General features: G+C 34.9%; 1 pseudogene; it reads right to left on the reverse strand.

Moving 5' to 3' along the window:
- Positions 1 to 23000: 23000 nt before the first annotated feature.
- Positions 23001 to 26643, reverse strand: part of LOC115950162 — a 31448-nt pseudogene continuing 27805 nt past the window's right edge.

The raw sequence follows: 26643 nt of genomic DNA on the forward strand, positions 1-26643 counted from the left end.
TTGGGTAGATTAGGCTTGGAAGGTCTTCTACTGTTCATGTATCCCAACTACATTCTTTAGTGGATTTTTTACCGCTTGGAGAGTGGTGGAGAGGTTTTACGCCGAGGGAGAGGTTTTATGCCGAGGGCTTCGGTTTCCTCTTCGATAACACATCTAGTGTTGTCCTTGTGTTTGCATCTCTCTTCCCTTAATCTTTTCCATTTAATTTCTGCTGTGGATGTGATTTTATTTGGTTTAGATTGTTTATCAATTTTGTATTAAGCTTATATTCATATTCCACACATTAATTGTTTGATATTATGCTTGAATTGGTAATTTGTAAATTGGGGGTCTAAACGTTCAAGGTGTTTTATACACTTATTGAACTTTCAAGTAGCAACACAATATTTCTTTGTCTCTCTCTCTCTCTCTTTGACTCCTTTCTTTTATTCAGTTTTGTTTCTCTCTGATTCCTTGTTGGTCAAGTTGTGATGTTATAATTGTGGTTTTTACTTATTTTTTCTACTAACTATATAAAAAGAGGCAATAGCTCAATCTATAGTAGAGTAGAGTATTTGGTGAGGCAAAACTCATTGTTTTGCTTGAGCTCTTTTTTTTTTTTTTTTTTTTTCACTGTATGCCCAGTTTTATTTGTGCTTTTTTGTTTTTTCTTTTGAAAATTTATGTGTGCATACACAGTACTTACACAATAAATTTTTACAATATTTTTACAATTATTTAGGTGTAAATGTTTATAGGTCAAAATAAAATAATAAAATAAAAGATTGAGACCAACTACAGCTGATAATAAATGACTGCAAAAATTTTATAACATCTTCTTGTTGTTATAATATTTTCACAATTGCCAAGATCTCAGTTCCTTAAAAAACAAAATAAAATCACAATAATTTCATAACAAATCTTACTTGGTGAGGTATTTTTATTGGATAAAAAAATGATATCAGTAGTGGGCCCAGTTTAAAACCAGTAACAATTTGTCACTTAGATTTTATTGTGAAAATGTTATAGGTGTAGCATTCCTGTGAAATACAATAATAAAATATCATATCGGATCCTAAAAATAAAGGTATTGTGAAAATGTTGTGATATTTTGTTGTGTTCTTTGACTTCTTTTTTGATTTTGTCAAATTGGGAGAACCAAAATTCATAGTTTCATGCACAATTTTCTTGTGTTTCCTTTTTGTTTATTTTTTTAATGCACAATTTTAAAATTAGTAATAATTTGTTACTTAAGATTTGTTGTGAACATGTTGTGGACGTCAAAAATAAAATAATAAAATATCAAACCGGGACCTACCACAGCTGGAAGTAAAAAGTATTGTGAAAATGTTGTGACATTTTTTTTTTTTTTTTGGTTCCTAGGCTTCTTTTTTGGTTTAGTCGAATTTGGTAAGCCAAAATTCATTGTTTTAGTCACAATTTTCTTCAATTAGCTTTTGGTCTTTTTTTTTATTATTTATTTTTATTTTATTTTTAATGCATGTTTTAAAGTGGTTATCCCAATTTAAAACCAAAAACAATTTACCATCTAGGATTTATTCTAAAAAGGCGTAAATGCACTTTTAGTCCCTACATTTTGAACTTTTTCCATTTTGGTCCTTACATTTTATTTTTTCCACTTTTAGTCCCTAAAACCAATTAGCGTGTCTCATTTTAGTCCTTTCCGGCATCTAACTAGCGGAAAAGGCTGACGTGGCAGCCGGAGCGAATAAAAAAATAATATAAAATGCCAGTCAACATTTAATTTTTTTAAAAATAATTTATAAATTTTAACTAAATAAAAAAATTAAAAACATAATTATAAACAAGAACACAAAGAACACAAAAAAAGCCCAGAACCAAACACGAACTCAAATTTAAAAACACAAAAAAGAAGAAGAAGAAGGAATTCAAAATCCCAAAATGGCAGAACACAAGAGCATAGACCCAAAAAAATCATACATTCTCAAACCTTCGTCTCTCTCTCTCTCTCTTCCAAACCCAGCTCAAACACAAACCCAGAACCAACCCTTCCAAAACATTCTCAAACCTTCCTCTCTCTCTCTCTCTTCCAAAACTCTCACAAATATCTTTCAAACTTTATGGCTGGCCTCCTTCACTTATCACCACCGCCACCACCACAATCGGCGGTGGTTTTTTCTTTTCTTTCTCTGACCGACCCTCTTTTCTGTATCTCTCGATTCGCTCAAACACATACCTAAATGGCTCAAGCTCATCCTCTCTAGATTCTATCTCACAGATCGATGTCTTTCTCTCTTAAATCGGTGTTTTTCTCTCTCAGATCAGTGGGTCTCTGTCAAATCGATGGGTCTTTCTCTTTCATCTCTCTATCTCTCTGCTCAGTGGTGGAGATCACAGTTGAGGTTGAGATTGAGATAGATGGTCGTGTATTCCGATGGTGGGTTTGTGGATTGTGATTCCGATGAGTGGGTTTTCGAGTTGGAGATCTGGGTTTGTGGATTTATGGCAGATTGGTGGGTTTGTGGGTTGTGATTCCGATGAGTGGGTTTTTGAGTTGTAGATAAGTGGGTTTATGGGTTTGTGGCGAAATGGTGGGATCTAGAGGATGGTGGAGATCAGTCCGTGTTCGAGTTGGAGATCAGTGGGTTTGGGTTCAAATTTCTGGGTATGTAGATCTTGAACGACGCTTGATCCACAAAAATGAGATGTGGAGGTTAAAGGGCAAAACAGAGGGATTGAGCTGGGTTTGTGTTTGGTTCTGGGTTTATGGTTGAGCTGGGTTTGTGTTGAGCAATCAAGTTTTCTTACAATATTCTTTTATGATTTTTCTGTGTTCGATTTCTGGGTTTGTATGATTTTTTTGGGTTTGTGCTCTTGTGTGTTCTGCCATTTTGGGATTTTGAATTCCTTCTTCTGCTTCTTTTTGGTGTTTTTAAATTTGAGTTTGTGTTTGGTTCTGGGTTTTTTTTGTGTTCTTGTTTTTAATTCTGTTTTTAATTTTTTATTTAGTTAAAATTTATAAATTATTTTTAAAAAAATTAAATGTTGACTGGCATTTTATATTATTTTTTTATTCGCTCCGGCTGCCACGTCAGCGTTTTCCGCTAGTTAGATGCCGGAAAGGACTAAAATGAGACGCGCTAATTGGTTTTAGGGACTAAAAGTGGAAAAAATAAAATGTAAGGACCAAAATGGAAAAAGTTCAAAATGTAAGGACTAAAAGTGCATTTATGCCTTCTAAAAATGTTGTGGACGTAGCATTACTCTAAAATAAAATAATAAAATATCATACCAAGACCCACCATAGTTAAAAATAAAGGTATTGTAAAAGTATCTTGACATTTTGTTGTGTTCCTAGACTTCTTTTTTGGTATAGTTAATCTGTTGAGCCAAAATTCATTGTTTTATGCACATATTTTTTAGGTTGACTTTTTTTATAATACATTGTTTCAAGTTATAAAAAAATAATTAAAAAAAAAAAAAACACATTGTTTCACACACACACACACACACAAAATTGATGAAGAAGCACTTTCCCCTTTTATGTGTGGGGTAGTTTCATTCCTCCCTTAAACTAAAGTTGAATAATTTCCTCCTTTTATTTTGTAAATGAGCATATACCCCTATTGTTACTCTCTTTGTTAAACCCTAACAAAATTTTGTAATTCCTAAAATATTCCATTGTGCAATGTCTAAAATACTCCCGCTAAATGTTAATGTCCCAAAAAATTTCTTCTTATATTTTGAATTTTATGTGGTAGACTGATAGTTATGCTTGGAAAGTTAGAAAGGTGATATATGGTGTTCTATTTGTTACTTAGAGAACACTAATTTATTAGGTTTAAGTCTTCTAGACTTATAATTTTATCTAATAGAAACTTTGATGACAGATGTCCTTTGTTATCTTCTTCTTTTTTTAATTTCTTTCCCAGTTTAAAAGGGTGTTCATTAAAAATAATTAAGCTAAATGATAGGCCAAGAATGTATTGATCTCTTGTGATAAATTAACCAATTAATTATCTAAGTTAATTAATTAATTCAATTAACATGCAATACACGAGGTAGCACAAACAAATCACCAACTAAGTTAATATGCAGCGGAAAATAAAATTGACACGGTGATTTGTTTACGAATGGGGAAAACCTTCAAAGCAAAAACCCTGGATGATTTTAAGGTCACCACTCCCTAGAATCCACTATTATCAAAACAAGCAGTTACAAGTAAAGGAATCCTAGTACCTTATACCAACTTACAGTTGAACCTTTACCCCAATACCTAATTGGACTTGTTTTGTAGTGACATTCTCTCCTTTTCAATGCACGGCTCCCAGTGCTTGACTAACCAATTGATGCACGGATCCAAGTACGTGACTAACCACCAACTTCAGAGGGATGTTGGCTGCAAAATTCTTTAGTTCATCAAAACGATGAAGATCACAAAACTCCTTGGTTACAAAACGCTACGGCCTACAAACGCAGCAGCTTCTTCAAGAGAGAGATGAACTAGGGCTCCGGTCACAATATGCTTGCGAAAAACCATTGCATCAAGTTGCACTCACTTTTCATCAGCTGTGACGGCCCTTAAAATAATTCTTATGTATGTTTAGGGTTGTGAGAAAAGAAATCGTAAAAAAATATACACAGATTGGTGTGAAATCAAATCTAAAAAACTAATTTTCGTAAATCTCAATAGATAGGTTATCTATCATGCAGCTATCAAGTATCGGGCTAAACAAGCCTTTTAAACCTCAATAGATGTTATCTGTCAAGCTAGCTATCGAGCTTTAAAATCCTATACTTCATCACTTGCTTCTTGTACAGATTTGCATGGTTTTAACACTTGGACTTGAACTCTTGTTTCTTGAAGTATTAAACGCATCCTAGATCTACCCAACTACAAGTAAAGTGCGTTTCATCAAAGGATTAGCCAATTCTAGATGACATATGTTCCTAACATGATTCACATATGTCCTAACACTAAACATCATAGTTAGGCTTATAAATCAAGATGATAAAGAAGGAAGTATGAATAACAAAATCTTCATTGTAGGTGGTTGCAAGTATTTAATTTGATGAAGAGCTTTAAATTGTAGCATATATCATCGTTCATTATGAAAATTTAAATATTGTGGAAAGATGATGACATTCATTATCATTCTTAGTAGTATTATTTAGTGAGTATATATTACATTTAATAAATATATGGGTTCTAAGAAATTGTCATAGTAAATAGCTATTTTAAATTCAAGTACATGACTTCATGCTTCTTCCAAAAAAAAAAAAAAAAAACATCTATCTTAAATTTCTCACTAAAGGGGCAGCACGCGCAACCCAAACTAATATTAAAGAAAAGTCTGAATAACAAATATAATCAAGAGTCAAAAGCTTGTGTATTGTGCTCATGCTATTCGTTTATTGTGCATTGTAAAAAGAGAGTAATTTTGATAGTTTGAATGAAAAAAAGAAAAAAGAAAAAAGAAAAAAAAAAGAGAGAATTAAATAATGTGCGGTGGGTGGTGCAAGAGATATTACAAATTTTATTAGTATGAAACCCGTGCTTACACATGTAAATGATAAATTGTAGTGGTGCTATTGATGTTAGCTTGGGTTAGTAAACATATAGGACATTAGTTCGACAAGGACATTTAGAGTTACTAAAATGATTTTTCCTTACAGATTTCATGATATTAGTTATGCCAAATTTTTTATTACATTGCTATTACTTATGTAATTTTGAAAATCATTATAAGATACTACATATACAATATCAATTCACAATAATTGTACATGAAATTATACTAAATACAACACAAAATAAAAAGAATAGATTGGTCCAATAGTATCCCCTAAATTTAATGGGGATAGGTGTATAGAATCATTCAGCTTAATTACAATTTTTTAGGTTCAATGTTTTTGCAAACAAAATATTTGAATAGAAATACAATAAAAAAAATATGCTCATTAGTTTAGAAAAATATAACAGCAAAAATCTAAACAATTTAATATTTATGGAAAGCTAACAAAAACAAAATCCAGTTTTGATTCTAATTGAATTTTCTCTAAGCTTTTAAATAAATATATATATATATATATATATATATATATAGACCATACATATTTATGGTATATTGCATAAACGACTTACTTATAAATTTGAATTATTTTTAGTTACAAAAAAAAAAAAAAACTCATAAATATAAAATCATTCAAACTCTCACATTCTCTAATTTTATATATAGAGTTAGATATTTGAATAGTTTTTTTATGGTTTATATATATTGGACTTCTCATTTTCTGCACTGAATTAACTCAATTGGAACAAAAATAATAATTAAAAAAAAAAAAACTTAGATTTGGTAGTACATGTGGCGTAAAATTAAACTCTAAATAAAATTCAATTTTTACACTAAATTAACTCACTTGGCACAAAAATTTAAAAGCTTAGATTATATGGGACACGTGGCAAAAAATTAGGATCTAATTGGATTTTCCCTAAGATTTGGCTATTAATATATATATATATATATATATATATAGATAGATAGATAGATAGATTGATAGATAGATAGATTACATAGCATTTATAATTTTTTGTGTCACTAATGAAAAAAAAATGTTAGGAGTCTTAATTAGAAGGATTGCTAAATGTAATGACCATTGCTATTTTAATTGGTTAAGTGCTTGGCTGCCTGCTAAGGTACCTAATTAGCTAAAATAGCAAAGGTAAGTATGTAGGAACTACAATAAGGCTATAGGGATGCTTGTACCCGAATCAGGTGTGAAGGTTAGTGAAGTTAGTTGTGACAGCTAGGACAGCTGGAGTGTGAGTTAGTTACACAGCTGTAAGCACAGCCGTGTGCAGTCACTTACCAAAGAGAATTGGGGTATAAGGATGAGAGGATGTAACCATAAGAGGCATGAATACAGTAAAGCTCAATATTCTCTCTGTTATTCTATTCTTCTTTCTGTTACTCTATTCTTCTTCTCCATTCTTTCATTCATCCCAGGAGGCCTAGCTAACCTCGAATCTAGCTATTATCACCTCATCAATTCAGCACTTAACAATTGGTATCAGAGCAGAGATTCTGTGACTAATGGCTGAGACATGATCAACAGCTGCCATGGCAGCCACTAATGAAGCTATTTCTTCTCTTCGAGCTACTTCTGATCATCATGGCAAAAGCATCCAGGAAATTCAAAAGATTCAGGAGATTCATACCAGAACAATGAATGAGATGAACCAACATCTTATTTCAATTCTTCAGAAGTTGAACACGGATGACAATAGATCACAGGAACCTTCATCTACAATTCCTAATTCCTCAACAATGACCCTTGGCAAACCTGTTAGGCTTGATTTTCCTCGCTTCTCAGTTGATGATCCTGCTAGCTGGGTTTACAAAGCTAATCAGTATTTTGCCTATTACCAAACTCCAGCTATGGAGAAACTTTTGGTGGCTTCCTTTCACATGGACCAAGAAGCTCTGGTGTGGTACCAGGACGCAGAGGATGCTGGAATTTTCTGTAATTGGGAGGGTATGGTACAAGCCTTGTATGTCAGATTTGGATCAACACCATATGATGATCCAATGGAGGCCCTTACTAGGTTGAAACAAACTTCAACAGTAGCTGTTTACAAAGCTGAATTTGAGGCCTTATCAAATCGAATCAAAGGCTTATCATCAACACACAAGATGAGTTGCTTCTTAAGTGGTTTGAGAGATGAAATCCGTTTGCCTGTGAGAATGTTAAATCCACCATCATTGAATGCAGCCTTTGGTTTGGCTAAGATTCAAGAGGAGTATTGGAGCAGTTACAAAAGGAGTTCTAGAATCCAACAAGAATCGGGTAAGCCATCTATTTTGGGTCCTCCTAGAGTCAACACATTTTTAGAGGCCAAGTCTAGAATTCCAATTAAAAGAATCTCTCTTGCTCAAATGGAAGATAGGAAAAAGAAAGGATTATGTTATAATTGTGATGATAAATGGAGTCCTGGTCATAAATGTAAAAGTGCCAAGATATTTCTGCTTGAGGGAATTGATTTGGGACTTGATCCACAGTCGGGTGTCAAGATTACTGAGTTGGAAGAAGACCTGGGAAGTTCAATGGCTGAGAAAGAAGACACTAATGCCAATCCTGAGGAGGTTGAGATAACCTTATATGCTTTAATTGGTAACCCCACGCCTGGTACTATGAGGATTAGGGGTAAAATCAATGGAGTAAGTATGGTAGTGTTGCTTGACACAGGCAGCACCCATAACTTCATTGATGCAGCCTTAGTCCCTGGACTGAAATTAGCAGTTGACCAATCACAGACACTGGAGGTCAAGGTAGCCAATGGTGCCTTGATCAGGACTAAGGGATTTTGTGATCAAGTACCAGTTTGCTTGCAGGGAAGGGAGTTTTCTATTCAATTCCATGTGTTACCACTTGGAGGATGTGATGTGGTGCTAGGAACACAGTGGCTAACTACATTGGGTGATATTCAATGGAATTTCCAATTCTTAACTATGGAATTCTGTCATCAAGGGCACAACATCAAGCTGCAAGGATTGAAGCAAACTGATTCACATCTCATTGATGGTGACCAATTTCTTAAAACCCCAATCAAAAAGGGTCTGTTGGTTCATATTTCAAACCCTTTATCACTGGAGAAACAGGCTGCATTACCTGTGGCAGTAACTGATTTACTGCAAGATTTTTCTCATGTTTTTGATACTCCAGTAGGCCTGCCTCCTCTCAGGGGTCATGAACACCATATTACCCTTAAAGATGGAGTTCAACCAGTCTGCCAGAGGCCATACCGGTATCCTTTTTATCAAAAGAATGAGATAGAAAAAATAGTTAAGGAATTGTTGAATGCTGGATCTATAAGGAATAGTTGCAGTCCCTTTTCATCTCCTGTTTTGTTGGTGAGGAAGGCAGATGGTTCTTGGCGTATGTGCATTGATTATAGACAGCTTAACTTGAATACCATTAAGGATAAGTTTCAAATACCTGTTATTGATGAATTGCTTGATGAGCTGAATGGTGCTTGCATTTTTTCTAAACTTGACTTAAGGTCGGGCTATCATCAGATTAGGATGAGTGAGGAAGACATTCCTAAGACAGCCTTTAGGACTCATGAAGGGCATTATGAATTTTTGGTTATGCCCTTTGGACTCACTAATGCTCCTTCAACATTCCAGTCCCTAATGAATCAAGTGTTTAGACCCTACCTTAGAAGGTTTGTTCTTGTGTTTTTTGATAACATTCTGGTGTACAGTAAGTCCCTGGTTGAACATGTTTCTCATCTCAAAACTGTATTAGAGGTGTTAACTAAGGAGAAGTTATTTGCAAAGAAATCCAAGTGTGTCTTTGCTTGTGAAGAGGTGGAGTACTTGGGCCACTTGATTTCTGGTGAGGGAGTAAGGACAGATCCTAGGAAAACAATGGCAATGCAACAATGGCCTACTCCAAAGGATGTTAAGGCCTTGAGGGGATTCCTAGGTCTCATAGGGTATTACAGGAAGTTTGTGAGAGGGTATGGGCAGATTGCAGCACCACTGACAGCCCTTTTGAGAAAAGATTCTTTTGCTTGGACTGAAGAAGCTGAGATGGCATTCCAGAATCTCAAGTCTGCTATGTCCAATCCACCTGTCTTAGCTCTTCCAAACTTTGATAAACTATTTGTGGTGGAGTGTGATGCTTCAGGTGTTGGGTTGGGAGTTGTGTTAATGCAGGAAGGGAGAGCTATAGAATTTCACAGCCAGGCTCTTAAAGGCAGGAGTTTAGCTTTATCAACTTATGAAAAGGAACTGCTAGCCTTGGTCACTGCTGTGCAAAGGTGGAGGCCATACCTGGTTGGAAACTCCTTTCTGGTAAGGACAGACCAGCAGAGCCTCAAGTATATTCTGGAACGGAAAATTGGTACACCAGCCCAACAAAAGTGGATCACCAAGCTGCTAGGGTATGCCTTTATTGTGGAATATAAGAAGGGTAAAGAAAATGTAGTAGCTGATGCTTTGTCCAGACAGGTCCCTAGTGATGAAGTCTCATCTCAAAATGGGGTTTTGTGTATGATTTCTTTCCCTACTCCTGATTGGTTAGCTCAACTTAAATCCAGTTATGCTACTGATGCCCATGTTAAGAGTATTTTTGAAGCTTTTCAATCAGGTAAGGAGGGTCCTAAGGGATTTAGTATGCACAATGGGCTGCTGTTGTACAAGGGCAGGATGTATGTGGGGTCATGTGAAGCCTTAAAAACAGCTATTCTGCAGCAAGTACATGATGGGCCATGGGGGGGACATTCTGGGGTCCTTAAAACTTTGCACAGGGTTCAAAGGGACTTCTATTGGCCCGGATTGAAGTTAGATGTGAGGAAATATGTTAGGGAGTGTGACACTTGTCAAAGACTCAAGCATGAAACATGTCATCCAGCAGGTCTACTACAGCCCTTGCCTATCCCAGAGAGACCTTGGGTGGCTGTGAGCATGGATTTTGTTGAAGGCTTGCCAAAATCTCAGATGAAGGAAGTAGTGATAGTAGTGGTGGACAGGTTCACAAAGGTTGTTCACTTCATAGCCTTGTCACATCCCTACACTGCTTCTAAAGTGGCAAACTTGTATCTGCAACATGTGTTTAAATTGCATGGGATGCCTACTTCAATTGTGAGTGACAGGGACCCTGTTTTCACTTCTCACTTTTGGCAAGAACTGATGAAACTTCAGGGCATTTAATTGGCAATGTCCTCAGCATATCATCCCCAGACAGATGGCCAAACAGAGGTTGTGAACAAGAGTCTTGAACACTATCTGAGAGCTTTTGCAGCTGACAGACCAGCCACTTGGGTGGAGTGGTTGCCACTTGCTGAGTATTGGTTTAATACCAACTTCCACACCTCACTCAAGCTCACTCCTTTTGAAGCAGTGTATGGCTACCCTCCTCCACGATTGATGGACTACATTGCTGGTACAACAAAAATTGAAGGAGTGGATGCTCATTTGAGGACTAGACAGCAATTGACTTCCTTACTAAGGCAGAATTTAGTAGCAGCACTAAACAGAATGAAGCTATATTCTGACAGGCAGAGGACTGAGAGAAGCTTCTCTGTGGGGGATTGGGTGTTCCTGAGGCTCCAACCTTACAAACAGAAGTCCCTTAAGCACCATCAGTTGAAGAAATTAGCTCCTAAGTTCTATGGACCATTCCAGATTTTGCAGAAGGTTGGGGAGGTGTCATATAAATTGGATTTACCTCCGAATTCTAAAATTCATCCCACCTTCCATGTATCTTGCTTGAAAGCTAAGTTGGCTCAACATGTGGTTTCAATTCCCACTCTACCACCTACTGATATGGAAGGGGTAGTCATCACAGAGCCTGTAGCTGTGCTGCAGGAAAGGTCACACCAGCTTCGAAATAGGACCATCACTCAAGTCCTAGTTCAGTGGCAAGGAGAAGGTGTTGATGATGCCACTTGGGAGAACTTATATGTGATGCAGCAGAGGTTCCCTCACCTTGTGGGCAAGGTCTTTTAAAGAGGGAGGTATTGTTAGGAGTCTTAATTAGGAGGATTGCTAAATGTAATGACCATTGCTATTTTAATTGGTTAAGTGCTTGGCTGCCTGCTAAGGTACCTAATTAGCTAAAATAGCAAAGGTAAGTATGTAGGAACTACAATAAGGCTATAGGGATGCTTGTACCCGAATCAGGTGTGAAGGTTAGTGAAGTTAGTTGTGACAGCTAGGACAGCTGGAGTGTGAGTTAGTTACACAGCTGTAAGCATAGTCATGTGCAGTCACTTACCAAAGAGAATTGGGGTATAAGGATGAGAGGATGTAACCATAGGAGGCATGAATACAGTAAAGCTCAATATTCTCTCTGTTATTCTATTCTTCTTTCTGTTACTCTATTCTTCTTCTCCATTCTTTCATTCATCCCAGGAGGCCTAGCTAACCTCGAATCTAGCTATTATCACCTCATCAATTTAGCACTTAACAAAAAATGATATATATATTTTTATTTATTTATTATATTTTGAAATCTATTAATTTTATTCACTCCCACATTAGTTTTTAATAAAAACTTAATATATTGCATTTATGGAATTGATCCTAATTATTGGTGCATTCACATATGTCCTAACACTAAACATCATAGTTAGGCTTATAAATCAAGATGATAAAGTGGGAAGTATGAATAACAAAATCTTCATTGCAGATGGTTGAAAGTATTTAATTTGATGAAGTGCTTCAAATTGTAGCATATATCATCGTTCATTACGAAAATTTAAATATTGTGGAAAGATGATGACATTTATTATCATTCTTAGTAGCATTATTTAGTGAGTAGATATTACATTTAATAAATATATAGGTTCTAAGAAATTGTCATAGTAAATAGCTATTTTAAATTTAAGTACATGACTTCATACTTCTTCCTGAAGAAGAAAAAAAAAGAAAAAAACATCTATCTTGAATTTCTCACTAAAGGGGTAGCTCGTGCAACCCAAACTAATATTAAAGAACAGTCCGAACAACAAATATAATCAAGAGTCAAAAGCTTATGTTATTGTGCTCATGCTATTCGTTTATTGTGCATTGTAAAAAGAGAGTAATTCTGACAATTTGAATAAAATTAAAAAAAAAAAAAACACAAGAATGAAATAATGTGCGGTGGGTGGTGCAAGAGATATTACAAATTTTATTAGTATGTAACCTATGCTTACACATGTAAATGATAAATTGTAGTGGTGCTACTGATGTTAGCTTAGGTTATTAAACATATAGGACATTAGTTTGACGAGGACATTTAGAGTTACTAAAATGATTTTTCCTTACAGTTTTCAAGATATTGGTTATGCCAAATTTTTTATTACATTGCTATTACGTATGTAATTTTGAAAATCATTATAAGATACTACATATACAATATCAATTCACAATAATTGTACGTGAAATTGTACTAAATACAACACAAAATAAAAGAATAGATTGGTCCAATAGTATCCCCTAAATTGAATGGGGATAGGTGTATAGAATCGTTCAGCTTAATTACAATTTTTTAGCTTCAAGATTTTCGCAAACAAAATATTTGAATAGAAACACAATAAAAAATATGCTCATTAGTTTGAAAAATATAACAGCAAAAATCTAAACAATTTTTTTTTTGTGTGTATATATATATATATATATATATATATGATAATCTAAACAATTTAATATTTAAATCTAAACAATTTAATATATATATTTTAAATCTAAAAAATTTAATATTTATGGAAAGCTAACAAAAACAAAATCCAATTTTGATTCTAATTGAATTTTCTCTAAGCGCATTTTTTTTTTAAAATATATATAGAACATACATATTTATGGTATATTACATAAACGACTTACTTATAAATTTGAATTATTTTTAGTTAAAAAAAAAAGCTCATAAATATAAAATCATTCAAACTCTCACATCCTCTAATTTTATATATAGAGTTAGTGTAGGGATAGAGGCCCAAAATTTTAGCTTTGACCGAGGACATTGATTGGTCCGAGGACGAATAAGCAATTGTGAGGGTGTTAAGTTCAGAGCGCCATGAGTAACGTGCAAGCAGAAAGGTTGGGAAAGGTGGTCTGAGGAGGATTGTCTCCTCGGATAAACGAAGCACGGATTGAATGTATGTTTTATCACTCAAAGTGACCTTCCAGGAAATGCCACTGAGAGGAATGTGCCTTATGAAAGTACTGGAAGAATGGGAGCTTTGAAATATCTAAGGGAAAGTTGCTACCACCACATTAAATGCTCTGCACCTAACTTTTTCGCTGCATTAATATAGAGAAGACCCCTGAACAGTGCTGCTTGGCTACCTCAACTCATAGAAGGCCTAAGGGGGTGATCGATGGGACAGATACTCAAGTAGTGTCTTAAATGATCAACAAGTGTGGGGTCAAGATCATCAAAAGGGAATTGTACAATGTAAAAGACCATCCATGGAGAAGGGATTGAAAAATAGAGAGAGAACTCTAAAGAGAAACACTGCAACAGTCAGGGAAGAAATCGTGTAATCATACTTAAGATAAATATACAAGAATTGATCTCCTCGAACAAGTCCGAGGACGACTTTCTCCAGTTGAAATCCATTTACCTTTCTGTTCTTGTCATTTGAATCCACTTTGTTTGCCATCCAACTCATTCTAGCCCAGTTTTCCAACCCACTCTCTACAAATTTATTGTTTTGGGCTTTTTGGACCCGAGCCTATTCATTCTTTGGGCTTGGGATTCCAACTCGGTCCTTACAGTAAGATTTTTTAATAGTTTTTATTTTTATTTTATTTTTATGGTTTATTTATATTGGACTTCTCGTTTTCTACACTGAATTAACTTAATTGGAACAAATAAATAAATATATATATATATATATATATTTATATAACTTAGATTTGGTAGAATATGTGGCGTAAAATTAAACACTAAATTAATTCCAATTTTTACATTAAATTAACTCACTTGGCAAAAAAATTTAAAAGCTTAGATTATATGGGACACGTGGCACAAAATTAGGCTTGAATTGAATTACAATTTGAAATCTAATTGGATTTTCTCTAAATTTTGGCTATTAATATATATATATATAGATAGATAGATTGATTGATAGATAGATAGATAGATAGATAGATAGATAGATTACGTAGTATTTATAATTTTTTGTGTCACTAATGAAAAAAAATATGATAGATATTTATTGATTTATTATATTTTTGAAATCTATTAATTTTATTCACTACCACATCAGTTTTTAATAAAAAATTAATATATTGCATTTAGGGAATTGAACCTAACCATTTTTTTTTGAGTGAAATGTACCTAAGTTTTATCCTAAAGTATTAAATTGCTTTGATGACATTCCATCGAAATTTGATATTGCTTTATTCTTCTTGTGTACTTCTCTGGTTAATTTACTCTTTTTTTATGATGCTTATTATTGTTTACTTGTGTGATTGAATGTATCCATATCCCCATTCTACATCTCAAGTTAATTTACTTAAAAAGAATAGCGAGTTTTATTTTGATAGATAATTATATTGCAATGTTTTCATAAACAATTATTTAATGCATTTTTTTGTTGATAATTGGTTAACATTGAAAGGACGTTAAATTGGATTTTCATGAAAAAAAAAAAAAAAATTGGTTCATATTTTGCTTTGCCTCACTTGATATCCTAGCTCCATTCCTAGTTAGTTGGCACGTTTTGATGCCACTTTGCACAATAGCAAAGGTACAACATGTAGAGATTTGATGTGAGTCTCCAGAATTCGCTTCTTATTGTTAATAGTGAAAGAAAAATTGAAATATAAAATATGTAAGAAGTTACAAATTAGCATAGATCTACTTTCCTTTTCTTTTACAAAGAAAATGGCAGAAGTGAAGACGCATTTGACTTGAAGACTAGTGTTTGGTGTTGGCCATCAACAATGGATTCTATCATCGAAGATCGGTAGAGGTAGGGCAAGAAAGGGGAATTTTTTGGTAATAATTGTGCATTAATTGTTTAAAGATTCAATTGGGCAATTATTGTGGTCAATCGTAAGCTTCAAAAAAGCGGCTCCAATTAGGGATGATCAAACCCATTGGGTAATGGGTATCCGACCCTACCCAACTCACAAGTTTCAGATATTATTTGGTTTTTAATGAGAATAATATAATTAGATTGGATTTTACCCAAACCTGAACCCAAAAAAAAAAAAATAATAAATAAAAAATAAAACAAAACGAATCTAAAGTTGGAGAATACATAATCAGATAGAGGAAGTCATGGACAACACATACTAGTATACTATTGGACTACATGCTATGCATTTATTAAAAAAATATGTGTATTATAATAGCAACTTCTTGTTTTGTATAGAGGAAGTCATATACCATTTATTAAGAATATATATAATTAATAGAAACTTCCTATTAATTAAGAATACATACCCTCAAAAAGCAAAAAAAAAAAGAAAGTGAAAAAGAATACATGCCGTCTAAATGTGTCATTAACTTTTAGAAATCAAGGAAATCCGAAATTTATAGATTTTTAAATTTGTTCGTACAAAGATCACTCCTTGAAATTCGAAATTTATAGATTTCTAATTTTGTTGGGCCAAGGATCTCTTCTATATATACATGTATGCGGAAGAACATCAACAGTAAGGGTGCAAAAGTAAACACAAAAAAACGAGCTTAGCAACTGTATGCACAAAGACATAAGAGATGGAGAAATATTCCTTCAAGTTGGCTTTTTTAATTGCCCTCTTAGTTCTTGGCTCTTGTAAGAATCTCGTCCTATATTTTTACTTAATTTTTTTTGCTTATATGTATATAGTACTATATGGCCTTATTGTTCTTGCAAATAATTATAAACTTTGAAATAATTCAGTATTTTGAATAGGTTTGGTACCTTTAATATGATATAAATTTATGTAAAAATTAAGAATATATACTTCTATTCATCACAAAAAATGAATGGTAATTTTAATGTTATATATATATATATATATATATATATATGCAAAATTATTCATTATTCAAGTCTGTGTTATAGGATAAAAATTTTTAATTCATTCACTCAAGTAAAATTTAGATTCCCTCTTACTCACATTACTCTACATTTAGGTAAACAATTTTGTATACAATTATTTAATCTTTATTCATTTAAGAGAGAAAATGAACATTAGTGTTTCTAACAATGATTTGAAAAATGCATAATATTTGGATTAAAAAAATTAACATTATTTCTCATAATAAACGACTTTCAAACACAAGAATGTTCACTTAGTTATCATTCACATAAGAGATTAATTTTTTGGATTTTATTTATTCATTTATTTTTTTTTTTATGTAAAATGGTACCTTGTTTTATATATATAACTAGTATAGTGCCACCATTTTATAATTTTAATGATTTTAAATATTTCCTAGTTAAATAAAATTTATAGAATGCAATCATTAACAAATACAATAATTGCGGGTTTTAAGTTGGATGTTGAAGGACTTAAACAAGTTAAATGCAATACTGTTAGAGAGTGTAGTGATCCATGATATTGTTAATGCCACCAGGTTTTGAAGTTGTGTTTCTGTGATCCCCCTGCTAAACAAGAATTTGTAGCTAAAGTCTTCAATAATCGCTTGGAAGGACAAAATGAAAACTTGTTGCATTAACTTCAACCCTTTAAGTTGTATTTCGGAATAAATTGTAATTCTTAGGACATCCTATTATACAAGAAAAATAAATCAAGGATTCTGTTAATAAATGTAATAAGGGCACAATTAAAGATTAGTAAATCTTCAATTATTCAAAAAGCTAAAAAATTAGCATTAAACTCTATATATTTGCACATTTTCTTCCATACTCTTTTACTTTAAATCATTGACATAATATGATGAAATTTGTTGATTTATACAGTATAAGTTTTTATCTATACTAGGATCATGTGAATGTTCAATTAGTGTATAAAACACCTTGAACGTTTAGACCCCCAATTTCCAAATTATCAATTCAAACTTATTATCAAACAATTAATGTGCGGAATATGAACATAAGCATATAACAGAATTGATAAAAAATCTTAGACCAAATAAAATCACATTCATAACAGAAATTAAATGGCAAAGATTAAGGGAAGAGAGATGCAAACACAAGGACAACACACGATGTGTTATCGAAGAGGAAACCGAAGGCCTCAGCGTAAAACCTCTCCGCCGCCCTCCAAGCGGTAAATAATCCACTAAAGAATGTAGTTGGGATACATGAATAGTAGAAGACCCTCCAAGCCTAATCTACCCAGTGTACCTAAGCCCTCCAAGCTCCTACTCCAACGAGGTTATGCTGAACCTTTTTCTTCTTTTGCTTACCGGATTCCGCTATAAACCATAGCATCAACCAATATGAAATTGGTCCCTTCCTAACTACTTCCCAAACACCAAATGGCTTTCTCACAGATGTGGGTATGGTGAGAAAAGGTTTTGGTAATGTACCTCTTAAGGATGTAACAATGGAGTGGAAGAGAGTATAGGAATTTGAAGAGTCTCTATGTGAAGATTGGGGATGAGTCAATCTTATTTTTCTCTAAGGTTTCTCTCTCAAAATTCTCTCTGGAAACTCTCTATATTTCGTGGGTATAAGGGTCTATATATAGTGGGGTGAGAAAGGAATGCGAAGAGTCAGTTTTTCCCAAACAGGGTGGTCTGGCGACTTGGCCTCGCGACTGGACTGAGTCGCGAGTTTAAGTCATGAGCTACCGGCCTGGCCAGCCTGGGACTTTTGTCTTTTAGTGCAACAGCTGGCATGACTCTTCAGCTCCCCTGCATGCTTCGCACGTGTGCCAGCTTTTACGGCTTGCCAGTCACGAGTCAGCCATGAGTCCCAGCCATGAGTCTCTGCATCCTTGCACAATCTTGAGCATTTCTTCACACTCTCTCACTCATTACCCTTACATGATTCCCACCTAAATACAAGGTTACTAATTGCTAAAATACAAGCAAATTTGGCACGGAATAAAGCCAACAAGATGGTTGATAAAATTCAACCTTACAACCTTTGGCTATTCCGTGACAAAACCCTAAAATAAACTCTAGACTTAACATGTGAGTTGGGAACAGTTGAACAAAACTCATTCATACCTAACTCTAGAATCTGATAAGCTCTTGAATCATATGAACAAGAATCTCCTGAAACATAACAACACAATATGATCATTGTATGTAGAAAAACTTGTAATTGCATATGAGGCAAGCACAATGTGATCAAGCAAAATGGAATGAGAAATAAACCATGGCTTGACCAAACAAACAATCACTATAAAATAGTGACCACAATGCTCATTCTCACTTGGAATGAACATCCGGACATACAAGCCAATAAGCCCAATGCAAATCACTTGCATGCCCAACACTCAACCAATGCACAATACATAAAGTATATGCATCAAGGAACAAGATCCTACTTGGGCACAATAGTGAGAGTACTTAAATAAAAGTACATAACATTTAGCTAGAAGTACTAGGCAACAAAACATAATGGCTGCATAAGCATAGTACAAACCATAAAAGCCTACAAAACACATGGAAACAAACCCTAAAAGCTTACAAAAGCAACATAGGTACAAATCAAGACATTTTAAATAGCTAAGCATAAACATGAACTATAAGCAAAGCAAAAACATAGTTAATATAACATAAAACTCTTTCTCTTTATCTCCCCCTATCATATCACTCCCCTTATCATGAATCATAGGAGTTGTGATAAACTTGGAACATTTATACCTGTAACCTGAAACACTTGCACAAAACACATTAGACCCTCAAGGTATAGCAAGTAATAAAAGGACAAGTATAATGAATTTCTCCCCCTATAAATGTGCACAAGAAATAGAATTTCTCCCCCTTTTTGACACGAATAGACAATGGGGTCAATGAGAAAAGAGGGCAAGAGACGAAGGTATGAACAGTGATAATGATGCATAAGGGAAAAATGAAAAGTTTTTGAAAATGACCTTGAAAATAACATTCAATATGCAAAACACGCGATTTTCCCGACTGAACCAAGTCGCCAACCAGTCGCCAGGGTAGCTGCGAAACACTTTGAAAACAAGATTCTTGAAATTTTTTCTAAGTTTTTTTCGCGACTGGAAGGTCTACCCGCGAGGAAGTCACGAGCTGAACCGCGAAAATCTCTATATACCCCTCGTGACTAGACCTTGCACCCGCGAATAAGTTGCCAACATGAGTCGCAAAAAACATGAAAATCCAGATTTTTGAAAAATATTCTAAGTATTTTTCTCGACTGAGGCATTTACTCGCTAGTAAATCGTGAAAAATCTCTGTATGGGCTCGTGATTGGAGCATGCGACTGGCCCAACCCGCAACTGAGTCGCCAAAACAGGGCAACACTTGTTTTGAAAATTTTGACAATTTTTGTTAAAACAAAGTACTTTCCAAAAACAACTAAAACACTCAAAAATCTTTTTGTGTTTAATCAACAAAGATTGAGCATGTGAAAACACATTTAATCAAGTACAATCACATGAATGAATATGACATTCATTGAACATAGACGTGTGTTGTGTTTGAATATAAAAAATGAGATAGTCCTTAGTCTAATGTGAAACTTCAATGATCAATTCAATCAAGGTATACACAACTAGCACTAGATAATGTGACCCATCTCAATTATAGAAATATGCATATATGACATCCCACATAAACTTGAGTATAATATTTTTGAAGCTTTTCATTTGGCTCCATGATCAACATATCATTTGATCTTTTTGAATCAACACATCTCATTGTGAGATCGATGCCTAAAATTTTTGATATTTCACTTTGATGAGTTAGCCTTTGGCTTTTTGGGCATCATACAATTTTATTTTTGGTCGCTTTCCCTTTTTCTTAGTCAAATACTAGTATGTGCGACAGGCTTTTGCAGCTCAATATCTCTTTTCATTTGGAAATTTACATTTGATGAGCTCTTTTAGCAAAAACAGAAAAAAAATAAATAAAAGAATGGGAAGATATATAGACATAAGTCTATGCATGTCTCAAGATCAACAAAATCATTCACTAGTCGTTCATGACAAGATTGAAGATCTATTTACAATAGTCACATAGATTTCAAAATTTCTCCCACAATGATATGAGTGCATAGGAAACAATCTATGCTCGTAGATGCGCAAAGCTATTTGCACAAAGGTACAAGGCAAAACATGTTTTGAGACAAAACTCAATAATGTCGATCAAATTTTTTGATTTTCTACTTTTTATGCATTTTTGAATTTTTGACACAAAAACTAGTAAAGATTGATCAAAAACAATGTAAAAACATTCAAAGTAAAAAACAAACAAGCATAATTTTCAACACATGCTGGAACGATAACAGAAAGCACTCAACCAATCAAAGTCACAAAGCATAGAAAATATTAATGCATGGACATGTTGTAATGCTTATGCATGAGTACCCTTCTTCATCCACATGGCACGTGCATTTGGGGTGATATCCCTAGAGGATTGGGTACGAGTGTTTTGGCTTCCAAACCTTTTTTTGAAGCTTACCAAACAGGTGGTGAATGCATCAATCATCCTCATCACATCCCTCATTCCAAGATCACCATTTCGACATCTTGATGACTCAACAGCCCAAGTCCTCTTGTCATTTCTTGGTCTTTTTGACCTTTGATCAGTTGCATTCTTCAATGCTCTAAGCTTATGACAATTAGGTTGGGTGTGTCCTTGAAGTCCACAGTGATGGCAAACATGGTTCGTTCTAGGACCTCTTTGTGATCTTGGAAGAGATGTCCCTCTGGCTTCAGACCTGACCACAAATTGGTTCCGGGACTTATTTAACACCCTTTGGTCAGCCACAATCTTCTTCTTTTCAACCTTTGCCTTCTCCACAGTAGGGGCAACTACAACCGGTTCTTTGGCCTTCATAAACTTCACTTCTTTGGAGATATTCACAGCTGAACTACTTTCTCCAGTATATCCCAATCCGGTTCTATTGGAAAACGATTTTTGTTGGGAAGGACTTCATCAAGCTTTTTAGTGGAGACCCTCTCTATCTTGGCATTTGCTTGAACCACTTCAAGCTTAAGAAATTTGACCTTTGTGTAAGCTTCAGTCAGCTCACCATTCAGCGTCTCTATCTCACACTTGGCCTCCTTATAATGCACTAGAAGGCTTTTATAGTCCTCCTCTGCCTTTTTCATCTTCTTCACGGCTACCATGGCCACCCTTGCATACTCTCCCGACTTCTCAAGGAGTGAGTTGTAGTTCTCTTGAAGACTGGCTGTGCTTTCATTTTCTTCAGCATCTGATTCTTCAACAACTCCCATTGATTCTTCATCACTATGCTCCCCAAGCTCTTGCACAAGCAAATTCAAGTCCTCCGAAGACTCAACATGATCAATGGTCATGAGTGCAGAGTAGTTTCCCTTTCTAAGACAAAGACCTTCATCTAAAGATCCAATGATGTTACTGCCCAGATGGTTTTTGATCACTCTTGATGATGGCTTCTTTGAGGTAAACACTTTATCATTCTGAGAGATGGGAGAATGAACTTCTGGAGGAGTGAGAGGACTTGATGTCCTAGACATTGATCCTGTTTCCATTTTTGAGTTCACAGGAGTTGATTCATTTTCTGGTGTAGATTTTTTAACTTCAATATCTTGGGCTTCGCCCTCAGTTGTGAGTCCTTTGGAGCTTGGACCTTCTCCATCATCAACCATCTATATCTTTGTTATAGCATCATCAACTTCCACATTGATGGACTCCATTACCGTCTTTGTTCTCTTATTGAATACTCTATATGCCCGACTATTAGTAGAATACCCAAGGAAGATGCCTTCATCACTTTTCGCATCAAACTTCCCAAGGTTCTCACGATTATTGAGAATGTAACACTTGCTTCCGAATACTTGGAAGTACTTCACTTTTGGCTTCTTTTCATTCCAAATTTCATATGCGGTCTTCTTTGTTCCAGCTCAAAAATATATTCTATTGCCAATGTGACATGAGGTGTTCATAGCTTCTCCCCAAAACTTTTGAGGAATTTGCTTGTTGAGTAGCATAACTCTCGCCATTTCTTGAATCACCCGATTCTTCCTCTCAACCACCCCATTTTGTTGAGGAGTTTTGGAAGCTGAAAATTTCTTTTTGATTCCATTCTTCTCACAAAACGACTCAAATCTTGCATTCTCAAACTCCTTGCCATGATCACTCCTTATCTTGACAATAGGAATCCCTTTCTCATTTTGTAGTCTCTTGCAAAGAATTTTCAATTTCTCACACGCTTCCGATTTTTCTCTAAGAAATTCAACCCAGGTATATCTTGAGAAATCATCAACAATGACCATAATGTACCTTTTTCCTCCTAGACTTTTAGTTCTTGTGGGCCCCATTAGATCAACATAAAGAAGCTCTAAGCATCGTGAAGAGGCGATCACATTCACCTTGTGGTGACTTGCCTTTGTTTGCTTCTCCATTTGGCATGCACCAGAAAAAGTCTTCTCCACCTTTCCAAATTTTGGAAGTCCTTAAACAGCTTCAAATTTGGAGACTTTAGCCACTTGTTTGAAGTTAGCATGTCCGAATCTTTGATGCCAAAGTTCCAACATGTCAACACGAGCAATTCTGTAGGAAATTGGTGCCGTAGGAACCACTCCGTAGCAATTGTCGGTAGTTCTCTTTCTTTCCAAGCCTTGAATCCCTTCTTTATCAATAATTATGCACCCCTTCTTTGAGAATTGAACAAGGAAATCCTCATCACATATTTGAGTGATGCTTAAAAGATTTGCCTTCAACCCTTTGATGTATAAATCATCCTTCAATAGAGGTAATCCAGGTATCTCAACAGTCCTTTTGCCAAGAACTTGAGCAAGACTCCCATCGCCAAATGTTACATAGTCACCAATCTTTTCTTTGAGTGACTTAAACAGTGATTTATCACCTGTCATATGATGAGAACAGCGCTATCAAGATACCATACATGATTTAAATACCTTCAATGAGGTGTGCACAAATAGGCAAGCATGGGATAAGCATTCTTGACCTTCAAACAGAAACTTATCTTCATTTTCCATGCTCTTGCTAGATTGAATTTTCTTTTTCAGATTATCAACCTTATCACACAATCTTCTATTTCTTCTTTTATACTTCTTAACCAACGAATTAGATTCACATAGACTATTGTGTAAGATTTGATTCTTATTTTCAAAAAATTTCAGCATGTGAACAAACATTCTAACATGTTTCTTTATTTTTAATAACTCTAGGAATTCTTTGTTAGGGCACCCCTCAAACATACTCATAGAGTCATTATCACAAACATTTAAACCACAATTCAGCATAACCTTTTCCAAGGCTTCATCTATAGCTAAAGGGTCTAGGATCGCACTTAGGTAATTAAACCATAGCAAGTGCACCTGCTTTGATACCAATTGAATGTTCAATTAGTGTATAAAACACCTTGAACGTTTAGATCCCCAATTTCCAAATTATCAATTCAAGCTATCAAACAATTAATGTGCAAAATATGAACATAAGCATATAACAGAATTTATAAACAATCTTAGACCAAATAAAATCACATTCACAGCAGAAATTAAATGGCAAAGATTAAGGGAAGAGAGATGCAAACACAAGGATAACACATGATGTGTTATCGAAGAGGAAATCGAAGCCCTCGGCATAAAACCTCTCCGCCACCCTCCAAGCGGTAAATAATCCACTAAAGAATGTAGTTGGGATACATGAATAGCAGAAGACCCTCCAAGCCTGATCTACCCAGTGTACCTAAGCCCTCCAAGCTCCTACTCCCATGATATTACAACGAACTTATTTCTTCTTTAGCTTACCGGATTCCGCTATAAACCATAGCATCAACCAATATGAAATTGGTCCCTTCCTAATTGCTTCCCAAACACCAAATGGCCTTCTCATAGATGTGGATATGGTGAGAAAATTTTTTGGTAATGTACCTCTCAAGGATGTAACAATGGAGAGGAAGAGAGTAGATGAATTTAAAGAGTCTCTATGTGAAGATTGTGTATGAGTCAATCTTATTTTTCTCTAGGGTTTCTCCCACAAAATTCTCTTTGGAAGCTCTCTATATTTCGTGGGAATAAGGGTCTATATATAGTGGGGTGAGAAAGGAATGCGAAGAGTCAGTTTTTCCCAAACAAGGTGGTCTGGTGACTTGGCCTTGCGACTAGACTAAGTCGCGAGTTCAAGTCGTGAACTAATGGCCTGGCCAACTTGGGACTTTTGTCCTGTAGTGCAACAGTTGGCATGACGCTTCAACTTCTGACATACTTGGCATGTGTGCAACTTCTAGCGGCTTGTAAGCTGCAAGCCACCCACGAGATCCAGTTGCGAGTCCTGCTTCTTTGCACAATCTTGAGCATTTCTTCACACTCTTTCACACACTACCCTTACATGATTCCCACCTAAATACAAAGTTATTAATTGCTAAAATACAAGCAAATTTGGCACAGAATAAAGCCAACAAGATGGTTGATAAAATTTCAACCTTACAATCTCCCCCTTTGGCTATTCCGTGACAAAACCCTAAAAACAAACTCAAGACTTAACATGTGAGATGAGAACTGTTGAATAAAACTCACTCACACCTAACTGTAGAATCTGTGTAGCTCTTGAATCATATGAACAAGAATCTCCTGAAACACAATAGCACAATATGATCATTGTATGTAGAAAAACTTGTAATGCATATGCGGCAAGCTCAATGTGATCAAGCAAAATGGAATAAAGTAATAAACCATGGCTTGACCATACAAGAAATCACTATAAAATAGTGACCACAATGCTCATTCACACTTGGAATGAACATCCGGACATACAAGCTAACAAGCTCAATGCAAATTACTTGCATGTCCAACACTCAACCAATGCACAATAAATAAGGTATATGCATCTAGGAACAAGATCCTACTAGGGCACAAGAGTGAGAGTACTTAAAGAAAATGCATAACATTTAGCTAGAAGTACTAGGCAACAAAACATAAAGGCTGCATAAGTATAGTACAAACCATAAAAGCCTACAAAAAATATGGAAACAAACCCTAAAAACTTACAAAAGCAACATGGGTACAAATCAAAGTATTTTAAATAAACTAAAAGTGCTTAAAGTTTCTTCCTTTCAAAATGATAAGAAGCTATGATGCACTTGGAACATATATACCTCTAACCTGAAATACTTGCACAAAACACATTAGACCCTCAAGGTAAAGCAAGTAATAAAATGACAAGTATAATGTAACAAGTAAAAAGCGATCAAGTAAATATGTTGTGAAACATATGAGTAACTTGATCATACACCAAAACAGTCATAAGACAAACAGACAAAACAAAGTTTTCTTATTATCACAATGTCTTCTCCCCCTTGGATATGCATCTCCCTTATGGAATATCTCTCCCCTTACAAATGTGCATGAGAAATAGAATTTCTCCCTCTAAGGATGTGCACAGGAGTCATATAGAAATGAAAAAAACTCTCTGATATACTCTCTAGAGTATACTCTCCCCCTTTTTGTCAGGAAGAGATAAAGGGTCAAGGAGAAAAGAGGGCAAGAGATGAAGGTATGAACAATGATAATGATGCATGAGGGGTGCGAGATGAATGAGAAAATGAAACTCAAACTGAAGACAAAGTAAAATGCTACAAAGCATAAGGTAAACATGACATGCTAGGATGAAGAAGCAAGGTATAGACCAATGCATGACAAGGGTAGCAAAGGTGTGTGCAAGAGGTGGCTATGTGCAATGCATGACTAATGCATGAAAAATGCACATGTGTGGCAAGGTGTGTTAAATATACAACCAATGAACCAAACGTGTTCCCAATAAGGAAACATGAGAAACCCCAAATTTTGGTACTCATAGGAGTCCAAACAAGCGAGAAAATACCTAAGAGGCATTTTATCAAACACTTAGCATGCACACTATGAACAACAATGTGAAACAATACATGAACATCATGAAATCCACCCTTAATACATGTTCTTTTTGCCACAAGGGGCCAATCATCTAAAGAAAATCAACAAAAGAAACCAATCCCATGCAAAAATTTGACAAAAAATAAGTTTTCCCAACCCCTATGATGAAAATCCCAACCAAGTGCACAAAACTCTCCAAAATATAATCTAAGAAACAAAATCA

Source organism: Quercus lobata, chromosome 6 (genome assembly GCF_001633185.2).
Source record: "Quercus lobata isolate SW786 chromosome 6, ValleyOak3.0 Primary Assembly, whole genome shotgun sequence".
Taxonomy (NCBI): domain Eukaryota; kingdom Viridiplantae; phylum Streptophyta; class Magnoliopsida; order Fagales; family Fagaceae; genus Quercus; species Quercus lobata.